Source organism: Erithacus rubecula, assembly GCF_903797595.1.
Source record: "Erithacus rubecula genome assembly, chromosome: 15".
NCBI classification, from domain to species: domain Eukaryota; kingdom Metazoa; phylum Chordata; class Aves; order Passeriformes; family Muscicapidae; genus Erithacus; species Erithacus rubecula.
This window is the reverse complement of record NC_136667.1, coordinates 2,096,977-2,110,071: the sequence shown is the minus strand read 5'-3', so window position 1 is coordinate 2,110,071 and position 13,095 is coordinate 2,096,977. Positions and strand designations below refer to the sequence as shown.

Sequence of the window (13,095 nt, the reverse complement as noted above, 5' to 3'; positions counted from 1 at the left end):
CTTCCTAAGAATTGTACACTGCAGTTTCTACCCCCAGTCTTGTTTACAAATTATTAATTCAATAGTAGCATTGCAGCATATACCATTCCCAATGCTTGAACTTAATTAAGAATGCATCCCTGCTAATTGATTATGGTACTGCTTTCATAGGCATTTCTTCCCTAATGGCTATCTCAGGAAATTTCCTGCTAATTAGGTAGAAAATTTATTTTCTTTCTTACATTTTCACTAAAAGAGCAATCTGAACTTCACCTTTGTGCTATAAGATCTATAAGTGTTTTCTTAATGTTTTGGGGAAATTGAATACTCTTATGTTTTCTACTCTTTCTCAAAATCAGGTCAGACATACTTAATTTTGTTGGTTTTGGTTTGTTTTTTTTTTTTTTCCCCAATAAATTAATGGAATTACAAGTCTTTTTTCACCAAGTGAATTTGTAAGAACCTTTTCTGCTCTATGGAAAAAAGTTCTGTGCTGGATCAAGGCATTTGCTCTGCATTTGATTCTCAGCTACCACCAAGAAATAAAAAATGAGTGCACTGAGTATTGCAGTAATTTTCTCTTGGGTGTGAAACATTCTCAGGACAAAAAGGAGGTTCTTTGCAGAGGGGCAATATCAAAATCAATAAGGCACCAAGGAGTCAAATTTTGTGCAGATTAAAGGATTGTGGGAAACAAAAAGTTCAAATGTGGTATGTAATGTGTGAATCACCCAATAATTCTCACCTGATGTAAATAAAAGGGTTCAGGTTGGCCAGTGTGTGAAACCCTCTGGTGCTGCTACCAGATGGGCATGGGGGGCAGAAATCCACAAATCCACTCCAGAAACAGAAGGAAAAGCACAAATTCATGTACAGACACGATCATTAGGATTTTCCTTATCTATCAATGTAGTGCCATCTGTAAGATGTGAAATGGAAGTGTAGGGATTTCTTCCTGAGTTGAATTCCCCTGAAAGATGTCACAGATTTTTTATTTTTAAACGAGAGTTTACAAAAAGATTGTACTTTTATAGACATTTAAGTGGTCATAATATGAAAAAAAAAAAAAAAATCAGACCAAGTGTTTGGTATTCAGCAAATATCTCATTTCTTTGGTAATTTTGTTCAGAACAGACTGTGTCTTCCTGAAAGCACACTGACTTTTTCTCATTTGATTTTTTTCCCCTCTCTTGCATTTATCTTTGACATTTAATTTCCAGATGGGTGCTTAGTATGACTGATGCTTTTTTTTTTTTTTTTTTTTTCCCTGTATGTGTCTGTGTGTAATTCAATCCTGAATTCATTTTCAAGGCTGCAGGAACTTGGCAGCTGCCAGTTAGGTCCCAGCATTTTTGTATATCTATATGTGAAATCCTAATGTGATTAATTAATTATTAAATGCAAATTAACATATCACGAGCCACACAATCTCTGTATATTGCTGGGTCTCTGTTTTATCTGATACATTTTATTTTGTTCTTCATTGACATCATTGTCACCATAGCTACCACCAAGACAAGTTGGAAAAACAGAAAAACGTCTCAGGAAAAACAAAGGAGAAAATATCATTGGTGTACGGTCTAAGATGGCAAAAGGTTGTCAGGTCATTATAAATGGCAGGCAATATTTAGATTTTTGGCAGTGTGAGGTGTTACAATTCTGATTTAAAGGTGATGGGCAGAGAATTTGCAGAAGTGTTTGCAGGTTTGGTGTGAGAGTACCATAACCATGGGCTAGGAATTATTTTTATTTGGCTTCAAGCAGCCTGAAGGTGAATACTTGAGAGGAGCAAAACCCAAAGAAAATCTTTCAAAGGAGTTGTAAAAAGTGAGGGCTGTTTGCTTTTCAAAGAACAGTCAGGAACAGGTGAAGATTGGGAAAAAAAATTGGCAACTGAGTGGGCAGAATAAAGTTCAGAGGAAGTGCTGTTGGCAGAAGTTAATTTCATTTGGTTGATTAAATTTATGATTGTAGAAAACAATGATTTACTTTGCAGTGGGCCAAAATTTGGGCACAGAAATAGTTTTGAATGACTTGTGGGATCATTTTGTACACACATCCTTTGCTTCCACATTTTCCTCTCTATTTCCCCAAACTGTCTTGTAATATTAAAATTTGAAAGGCTCAGTGATTCTGTATGTGTGAATATGAATATATAAATATATATATTTAAAATAGATATTTTATATATATGTGGTAGCAGCCATTGCATGTGAGTAAGTAAATAATGGAATAATGGAGTGATTATAGGCTCTACTCTGTTGGATAATGTTATGCAGCATTGATGTCAAAGTATCAAAGTTAGTTCACTTTCATAGATAATTCAGCAGTTCCTTTTCAGTCTAGATGAGTGAAAAATTAACTGTGACATTTTATATCTCTCAAAGCATCTGACCTGAACTTTTTTTCCCTATCCCTGCTGTATATTTTATATTGATTGGTCCCACTTAACCCTGTATTTTGATGGAGAAGTTCTTCCTTTGAAATGACTGAATGTGCTGATATATATTGAGTTCAGCAGGTAAAATGCAGAAAGGGAAGGGATTTTTTTTTTTTTTTTTTTAATAAGATCCTCCTTCAGAAATACATGATTACAGTGGGTGAGGTTCTGGCCTTGATCAGATAAAGACTATTCACACTCCAAGTGGATGTGGTGTGGAATGGATGCAGATATACACCCAAAGTCAGACACTGAAATGTGGAAATTATACTCTAAATTTTAAACTTCGAACAGCTTTTAATGCAAAATTCTCTAATAAGTCTACCTGTAATCTGAGTGGGGGTTTTTTTATTAAAAAGGGACAATTCTGGTACAGCTTCCATTTACAGATATTATAAAACCTTGTAGCTCCTGGCATTAATTCATTTAGTTTAACAAGACATTGAATTGATAATACAATACAGAAAATGTAAAATATTTTTGATCCCTTATGTTATCTCCATTCCTTACCTCATATTTGCTCTTTATTAAGCCACTAGTTAGTCTGGTAAAAGCAATATTATACTTTTTGCAGTCATTGTGTGCATCCAGCACTTGAGCAGCCAAGTTCAAAGTGCAATGTTTGTACTCAAACAGACAATTTTCTGATTTCTTTAATGATGGTGTGTAATGCAAGCACAATCAAAGCCTCATTGTGCTTGGAGGTCTCTAGATAACAATCCAGCAATGCTTTATTAAATGAGCAGCAGCCATAGTGGTGCCTCACCTTGTCAGAACCCTCTTAGGGAGCAGCTCTGGCTGTGGGAGTGCAGTAGTGGTGGCAGATTCCACATGGTTCTTTCTTTGTCCTGTTCTCAGAAATCTTTGCTGACTCCAAGTTCTCAGCCCATGTCAGGGCTCAGCATTGTTTTTTATTGTTTTTGTCACTTGGTTTTTTTTAAGATTTTTTTATTTAATTTTTTTAATGATTGTTTTATGACTAAGCTCACAGTGATAGAGTTAGAAATGCTGGTAATTGTCCCAGTCTGCTGTCATGACAGGAATTCAGGGATCAGGGAGGTTTCCCAGGGCTGTAGAACTGCCTGTGACCTCCAGTGATGCTGAGAGCAGGAGCCTGAGGAAGGCAATCCCCACTCTCCTTCCAGGCCAGGGGGAAATTAAATACAGACACATTTAGTGAAAATATGGTTATGCTTCTACTTTGAAAACTCTGTGATAGCTTTACAAATTGTTGCTGGGCAAAAAAAAAAAAAAAAAAAAAAAAAAAAAAACCAAAAAAACCCAGAAGCCAGCAACAGGCAATTTGCTGTTAACACAATTACAAGTGGAATGGGTGACTCTGAGTTTTGGTGTGTGACAGGAATCTGATATCCTGCCACAGGATATTATGCATGGGGATTTCCAAGCACAGCCCATTAGAAAAAGCCACAGTGCTGCTCTTTTGAGTTCCCAGCTGCAATTAGGCAGCAGTGGGACACTGATGTGGAGCCTTTATGAATAGAAACCAGCATGGCCCTGGGCAAAGCTGTGTGAAGTGAAGGGATGGCTCAGCAGCAGCAGCAGGGCACAAACTGGCATTTTGAGAGACTCTGTGTTGCATGAGAAATGTGTTTTAATGTGAACAGGCATCTACATTCACCTGGCTATTAGAGGAGACAAACTCCCTGACAGCTTCAGCTCCATCACTGCTGACTCCAGCACGAAGCAGGGTGGCTCTTAAACAGCAAAGTGTCAAATTATTCTGTTTAGGGAAGTTTTTCCACAAGTTAACCTCATAAATAGAGCTAGTGACATAGCTGAATTTTATTATGTAGTGAATTTTTTCAGGGGGTTCTTCAGGTTGGCTCCAAAACTGAGCAAGAAGCAAGAAAAATCTAAAAAAAAAAAAAAAAAAGAACAAGTGAATCAGTTTTTGCTCACTAAGTTTTGGGGTTTGTTACCTAAAGGTTTTGATTTGTGGTAATTCCTTCCTTAGAAGATTGAGAGAGATTGGGTTGTACAGCCATGACTGGGCAGATAAGAATAAATGATTAAGAACTGTCAACCTATGAATGTACTTAACTGAGATAAATCAATTGAGGGCCTTAGTAAATGTCAAAAGATGCAGAGCTTGAAACAGCTAAATTATCAGGTTACAGAGGCAAGGTCTCTGTCAGCAGGGTGAGGAAAAAAATCAAGAATGAGAGAGGAAGCTCTAAATACTTATTCTCTCAATTTCCTTTGCAGTTTTAGAGTCCTTAATTCTTTGGCTTTTGTTTTGTTTTTTTGGGTTTTTTTCCCCCTAATAAATGCTGTTCTGTGCAGTTCCCAACATCAGCTGGTAGCAGAGATGTCAGAAAGGTAAAGCCTCTGAAATGATGTTTCATCAAAAAACTCTCTATAACAGTATTGAGTAGGTGTTAAGTGTCAAAGAACAGAGTCAGAGGGGACCCAAGTCACCAATCCTTGTGAGCCAAAAATCTGCAGAGTTTGGAGAAGCTGGGTCTGAACCTCCCTGGAGGATGGCAGAGAGAGCTGAAGCTGCTCTGATGTTCATGCAGCATGCCAAAAACACTGATTGCCAGAAAAGCACTAAGACACCAAAAGGTGGTGTTGCTGAGACTGTGTTACCTGGTGATGAGTATCCCTGATTAAGTCAGAACAGCTAATTAAGCAAATCCCAATAACATGGCTTATTTGTCCATTATTTGCATAAATTCTGTATTTCTGAATCATATAACCCTGGCAGAACTTTGCTGCAGCATTCAGGACAAAATGCAAATATTTGCACTCATTTAAGGGACAGATACAACAAAATCTACAGTCTGGCCACAGCCCTAAACTGCTGATTGAGGCCAGGCTTGAAAGACTCTTGATTTGAAATATTAAATGTTAATGAGTTTGAAATCAGAACTGTTTTGATCACTACCTGTGTTTTTAAAGGTGAAATGCTTCAGAGGTCAGAATTCCCAATCAAGAGCCAAACATAACTAAGTATGCAGTGAAAAAGAAGTGAACAGAACTCCATAAATGAGAAAAAAAAATGAGATGGAACAGTACTAAAACTTCCAAAGAAACTAGAGGAGAAACCTCAAGAAGCCAAAAAGTAGCAGTTTTGTTTTAGAGATGTGAAAATCATATAAAGTGCAAGAAAATGAGGCACAAGAAGGTGTCAGAAATCTTAGATTTGCCTTCACCCTAAACTGGTGATACTTTAAAGCTTCTCTGTCAAAAATAACCAGTGAAGATACAAAAAGAAGGCACAACCCAAATCCACGTTTCCTTAGGATACACTAAATAGTTTGAAAGAAAGTTCAAGTTGTTGTTCCTATCAGAAGCATTTAATATGCAGGAAGCATTTATTCTTAAAATATTTTTTAAATCCATCATTCTCAAAGATGCTTTTTCCTTTTATTTTTTTTTTTTTTCCTGTCAACACGGCAAAAACCTGAAACTGTGTAAAAAGCCTCATTATCCCATAAAGGCAGCTTGTCTGGCTGCCTATTGAATTAAAAAATACAAAAGTCGAGTGCTGGGATTGATGCTGCCCTGTCAAAGCAGCAGCCAAGAGGATTTAGGGGGTTTTATTAAAGCTGGGTTGTACGGCAAGACTAAGTATTAATTCTTAATATGGTCGAACACAAGGTTGGAGCATGTCTGCTGAGACTGCTTTTTTTGCCTCTCTTAGATTACCAGATTCAAGCTTACTGTCAAAATGCAGAACAGAGGTTTAGGTGTAAAGTACTCACTGCATTCCACCAAAAAAAAAAAAAAAAAAAAAAAGAGAAAAAAGAGAGAAAAAAAAAGTTTTAACCTTGTGACAGTCTTAAGAAAAGGACCCTAAGCTTGTCCTCAGACTGAAATATGTGAAATAAAAATGTAAAGGATGACTCAGCTGTTTCAAGAGGGGTGTTTGAGTCTTTAAGAGTGTGAAAAATGCAGTCCACTTCTTAAAAATTCCCAGCAGAGCAGTGAGAGGAGCTGAGGTGGCTGCACTTGGCTGTGAGCTGTGCCTGTGGGTCAGGGCTAAGGCAGGGAAGGTCCATCCCCACACTCCCAGTCCCAGGGAAAACAGCCCCAGACTGTTCCAGGTATTCTGCTGCAGAAAGATTGAGTTCCCTTGGCATTCAGAAGGTTTGGAGTGCTCACACAGCTTCATTTGTCTACTGCACGTTCTGATTAAAGGAGAGTCAGCTCGTTTCTACAGGGAAAAACCATCTGTAGCAAAAAGAGCACCAGAGTTAACTGGCTCTTTGTTAACTGGTGGAGATGGAGTAAAAATTGAGCAGGGTACAAGCTGGGTTTTGAATTCTGAAAAGATTTCTCAGCTTTTCTTTTCATGTCCTTAACATGAGTCAAATAGGAAATTCTTACAACTGGAAGCCATACATTTTCATCAACTGTTAGTTTTACTGCCTACATATTTTTGTGTATCCAGAAAGTGGCAGAAAACAAAAATGACATTCAAGGACAAGCTTACATCTCATCACCACCAATGATGGGAACCATTAAAGTGTCTGTCACAATTTGTCTCTGTGAAATGTGTTTGATTGTGCAGGCTATCTTGTTCCTATCCAGAGATGAAGATATTCTCTTTGTGTTCTGTGATGCCACGTGCACAATGTTGGAGTGCCACAGACAGGATTGTGAATGGTGCTAGAGAATTTGGGACAGTGTTCAAAAATAATTTTCTGAGAGTTGCATATGCAACTTTTGTGTAAGCCAACATATGAATTGTTATCAAAAGAGGCCACAAAATATGGGCACAGCAGAGAATAACTTGATCCAAAGTTTAAATGTCATTCCATTTGTGCAAAATAAAATTTATTTTGTACTGTGTCAGAGGTGTAACTCTGAGTTGGAACCCATGTCCTGCTCTAGTGTGGAAGCTCCTTCAAACAACTTTGGCAATAGCAAGGACACAGAGTTTGGTGTCCAAATTCACGTGAAGTTCCCAAAACTGAGAACATCTGCTTAGACCCTGAGGCAAAGCAGTAACCCAGGAGCTGATCTCTGAGCAGCAGCATATTGCAGAAATCAGCAGCATGCACAGAGCACAACTCCAGAGCAGCTCCTATAGCTCTCTGCTAATTTCTGCCTGGCAAATAAGGATACAAATTTGATGAGCTTTAACATATAAGATAATAAGAGCAGTCCCATGGTAGGGAACACTACACAAAAAGAAACAGAGAGAAAACATGAAAAGCTAATTGCTTTAAATTCTCAGCAGCTGTAATGAAATACAGTAAGAAACATCCCCAAGCATAGTGCATTAGATTCACTTGCTCAGAAATCAAGAACTGGTTAAACAAGCAAAACTGAGATTGAACACTCCCAAGCTCAATGGCTCCAATTTCAACACAATTTTTACAGGAAAATTCATGCTGTTTGCCCAGCATGCACAAATTAAAATTAAGCTAAAAATGTTTTTTTCTTTGTTCTTTTCTACTTTACTTTTCAATGAGCAATTTTTCTTGCATAAACACTGAGCAGAGCAAATAACAAGCTCATTGAAAATATGAGTCAAGAACAAGCAGTTGATTTCTTATCTTTGCACTGCAAATTAGGCATACAACTCAAGTGCAGTGTTGTCCTCCTTAAAATGCATCTTTGAGTGTCTGTAAGAACATTTTCATTTCCAAAAAAATGGGGTTACTCTGCCAGCTGAAAGATACTTTATTCTGGTGAGTTTTCCACTTTGTGTCATCCTGGGTGTCAGCCTGAAATTGAGGGATATCACTGCAGCCATGGGGTGATGAGCAGTAATTTCAGCTTCACTCAGCTGAAATGGAGTCAGTGCAAGTGCAAGTCAATGTTCTTGTACCTGTAAAATTGTGGGAGAATTAAGGACAGAGCATTTCTCAGAGAGAACAAAAAGGAAACATTCCCAAACATTGCACTGCTGGCTTAATTGGGGTAGGAGAATGGAGATTGAAAGGTTTCAGGGCTGGATTTCTCCACCCTAATTTATATTATTGCTCTGTTCCATCTCCATCTGGAGTCTGGGCAAGTTGGAGTCCACCCTGATGATATGGCATGATCTGAACTTCAGCTTATTTCATCTTTCAGCACAATAAATTCTCACCCTTTCCTCTCCAGGGTTTTAATGGTATCAATAATATTATCAATAATATTTGGTTTTTGCCCTTCTGACGTGGCAGCAAGAACCTGGGAAATCTGTGAGAGGGGCTGTGTCTCTCCCCAGCCCCCAGCCACTGGAACTAAAATGAAATTTGCATTTAGGACTGCTTTTTCCTCCAGATGATAACTAGAAAAAACAGCATTTTGTAACCTGGCACTGATGGAAATCAGGTACTGGAGATCAGGTCTAGTTGAGCTCTCTTGACTTGACTGATAACTCAAATTGCTCTGATTTAATCACACGCCCCTGTTAAGTATCTATCACTTTTACCATTTTATTTGTAGAATTCTTCTTTAGCAAACTAAAAGTCTGATTAAAGTCACTTTTCCTTAGAAACTCGATTTGGTGAAAATTTCTGTTAAGATTTTGTAATTAATTCATTTCCTCTTTTTCACTTGGCAGTTGGAAGTGTAGAGATTTATTTAAGCAAAAAGCTTGTGGGTGTTAATTCTCATACTGCACGTCCTTACTGCTGTTGACTAACATGCTGAACAAAAAAATTATGTTATTTCCTTTTCCAAAAACACAGAATTACTCATTTTTCACTTGAATATCAGGTGTCAATCAAATGTGGGTCTCATAATTATGGTTGTGCTGTCATTTCCTTTAATTAAGATTATATGCATAACAACATATTGTTCCTAAATTCCTCAGGATTCCACTTTTTCATTCTGCAGTTTATTTAAAGGTTAAATTTTGACTTTAAAGCAAGAATTATATTGTGCCAAATATAAAGCTCTGTTTGTTATGACTTACACTAAAAGAAAATCTTGCTAATTTTATTCTGACACTTCTCATTCTGTACATGATTTTTGATAAGTTGAATATATTTAGTGCGGAAATACTTCAAATGTTCTTAGTTTGACAGAACAATAAATAAATCAGGAAGTAGAAAACATATTTATTGCTGCCAGCAACTGCTTCCCTTGCAAGGAAAAATAAGAGGTTTAATTTTTTTTTTCACAATATATTTGAAAAACAATGGTTGTGCTGGTTTACACTAACATAAAACTATTATATCTCACAATATTTACCCAAAGTATATTGTATATTGACAAGAACATATTAACCTTTATTAACCAGAAGAGTTCAATTTTTACCTAATTATCCAGAAATGCCAAGAGGTTTGGGGTTGGTTGTGGGGTTTTGATATTGCTGTTTTTTGTTTTTAACTGTTCTGACATCTGCATGAACAGTACATTTTAGTATTGTTTTAATATTTAGTATTTAGTACTGTTATAATAATTAATAATATAATTAATACTGTTATAATATGTAAATATACATATTGAGTACTGTTTTAATAATAGTTTAATAGTTTTTTTCTACTTCCTTTGGTACCTGAACCTCCCTTTCACTGGTCCATTATTCCCATTGTGAAGTAATTTGGATTTTCATCCAGGTAAGAACCATGCAGGTAATTCCTGGCTGCATTGCCCTGGTCCTGAGGGGATGTGCAAGTGCAGTTGTTCCATCTCCTGTGCAGCATTTTGGCAAATCCAGCTGCTTTTTGGACACTCAGGATGTTTTTTTTTTCCATGGCACAAGGGCAGGAGCTGATGGGGAGTTTGATCTATAATTCTCCACCTGCTCACCATAAGGTGAACTTTGCAGACTTTAATCTCATTAAGCCATCTTTAGGGGAAATAGCAAGGAATTGTCAGCAGCAGGACCAGTCAGTCTTGCTGCAGGAATATCCTCCAGCTATTGCACATCTGGCAGTGAGAAGATTTCAGTACTCAAACCAGGAGATGTGACTTGTCCCTTAATAGAAATGCAATCATTTCTTTGGTGTTCCTTGACCCTGGTGCACAGGTTGGTTTGATTTATGCACATTACCTGCCCAGCCAGCCCAAGAGCCTCAGCAACCCCATAGCTACAGGGGAATATTGTGTGTATCCAGCTGGGATGGGACTTCAAGCAAAGTGCAAAGCTCCAGCTCTGTGTTTGGCTGCTTGCAGCAGAGCTTTTCAAGAAAGGAATGGCACAATGCTTTAATTGCCACACAGTGGGGAAGCCATTCTGTCACACAGTCAATAGGGCAATTGCCTCAGTAATTTACATCCTTTCTGCTGATCTCACTCATGTGAAAATGCTTTTGCCTCAACACCAGCTAAGGCCTGGTCTTTCTCAAGATAAATGGCTCCCAAAAAGCTCCTAACAAATTCTAGATGCTGTTTTTGTGGTCCTAACATACCATTAGGAATCAAAAACCATTGGGAAAAAAAAAAAAAAAAGGTGGAATTAGCAGTTTGTGGGATTGAGTTTTGCACTTCCAGTGCAGAGCCTTGGTGCACAGGAGCTGTGTGAAAGGGGTTTGTACCCAAGGGGGGCTTGGGGGGTGGTGATGGGTTACAATCAAATCACTCAGAACAACTGAGACTGAGACAAAGGCTTCTAAAATTTTATTGAAATGATTCCGGGGTTTAATCCTCCCCCAGCTCAGGTTTTGCAGCCCAGCTCATGGCTTGCTTTCATCCTGCCTCCATTGTTTTCCTTTCTGCAGTCAGCTAGAAAAATCATAAAAAGCAACCTGCAAGGTTCAAGAGTAAGCATTTCAAAATATATTTTAGCAATATTTCCTGCAGGATTCTTATGCTTTCTGACCCCTTTTGGCTGGCCTGTGCCCAGGGGATGCTGCCCACAGGTACAAGCAGCAGGAGGTGGATTTTTCCCAAATTCCCTGTGCCTCAGGAGTGCCCAGCCCAGTTTTGGGAGAGGATTCCTGGCAGGCAGGAGGGGCTCACTCTCTCCATGGCCCCTTCAGTCACTGCTGCTTTTCTTTTCCTGAGGCTGCCAGCAAAACTGCCAATTAGTAGCAATTGTGATGGTGATTTCTGAAGTGCAGTTTAAAGGATTTCTAACCGGGTTGGAGCTGTTGTCAGTTGACTGACTGGAATAATAATATAAAATAAAAAAAAAGTGCTTCACCAGAAGCTTGTTAGACTTTCCTGTGTGATCTGCTATGGAGAGTGGAACTGCAACAGCTTTTGCATTCAAAAGAGGGATTTTCCTAAAAGCATCAGTGAGCACTTGGCTGTTTTATCTGCACTAAAAAACCTTAATTTTAAATTCCGTTAAAAACAAAAATAAATGAGGATCTGGAAATAGGAGGGAAAAAAAGAAATAAGTAACCTGCAGGGCATGCATAACTGTTTCAATACACCAGGATCCCTTAAGTGTAGACTTATCAAGTGGAAAAAATATTATCCATTTTTTTATGTACAGAGTTACTGAGATAGAACCATAAGTACTAAATGGGTTAAAACACAAGGGGCCTGATATACTGCAGCTTTGTGCTGACATTTTATCATAAACATTCCAAACTGACACATACTGACAAGCCATCCAAAGAAATAAACATTTTTTATTTTTATATAATAAGGGAAAACTTGAACTATACGTGAACAGCATGAAGCCATTTTCTTAAAAACCAATCTTTGCTTAAAATATTTTCTTTCTGGGATCATACATATTTAGCTTAATTTTTTTTTTTTTTTTTTTTTTCTCTTGCTGGTTTGATCTTGCAGCACTCAAGCACTCGCTCTCAGAATTAATGCACTCACTGGAGAAGGCTCTTTGCAAAACAAATATCATTCTTAAATCTCAGGGCCATGTGTATTGCTTGCATCACATATCACATCTTCTTGTAGCAATCCCAAGAGGATTTTATTTTTTTTTTTTAACTTGGAGAAGATTTAAACCCCACATTCAAGGCTCTGAGTGAGCAGCAGCAGCAGGGGGACACTGGCTGTGCTGGGACAGGGATGGCTGTGCTGTGTCCTCCTTTGGAGAAATCCCAGCCCCTAAACACTGAGTGGGTTTGCCTCAGCCCCAAGGACTCTTCCTGAGCTGGGGGAGAAGGGGGATGTGGCTGAGAGAGCACAGACCCTGCAGGACACAGCCAGGTCAGCTCCTGCATGGGGAGAAGGCTTTGGCAGAGCTCCTGAGCTTCCAGCCCATCCTGCCAGGTCTGGGGGGAGAGGGAAGAAGGGTTTGGAGGATAGAAGGGTTTAGAGTCACTGTCTTTGGAGCAGGGGGTGTGAATTTTGGAGAGCAGTGTCCCCTCATTGCACAGGGTGAGCAGGAGAAAAAGGGTTTGGGGTTCAGTAAATGGGAGTTGGGTCATTTCCATGGGACTGGCAGCCAGCTACACTGAGGCTTTAACAAGAACAAAGCAATTCTTTGGGTGTTTCAGAAGACTCTGGAGTGGGAGAGGCTCCACACTCATTTTTGGGAGCTCCAAGGGTGTTTGGAGTCCACCACTAAGAGATAGCTCATGCTTCTAAAACTGCTTTCTTTACTTTAAATACCTTTAACCTGTTGCATAACTTTCACTCAGATCCTTAACCCCACTTCTTGTTGCTGTGTCTGTTTTGCAGTGAGGTTTAAGAGATGTGAATCATTAAGAGTTTTACAGAGATTTAGGTTACAACACTCCCATTTCCATAAGCAGGAGTAAAGACTCCCAATATTGCAAAGCATTTTTGTGGATTATATTCTGGTTCTGTACTGGATTATATTCTGGTTATATAAGTGACAAGTGCCTCAGAGA

The 13,095-nt window shown here is 38.5% G+C and overlaps 1 protein-coding gene across 3 annotated transcripts in view; it reads left to right on the top strand.

Annotated features, from left to right (window-relative positions):
- The window catches only part of PCDH11X (protocadherin 11 X-linked), a 394,642-nt gene that overhangs the window by 334,557 nt on the left and 46,990 nt on the right, over nucleotides 1–13,095 (top strand). The window lies entirely within an intron of this gene.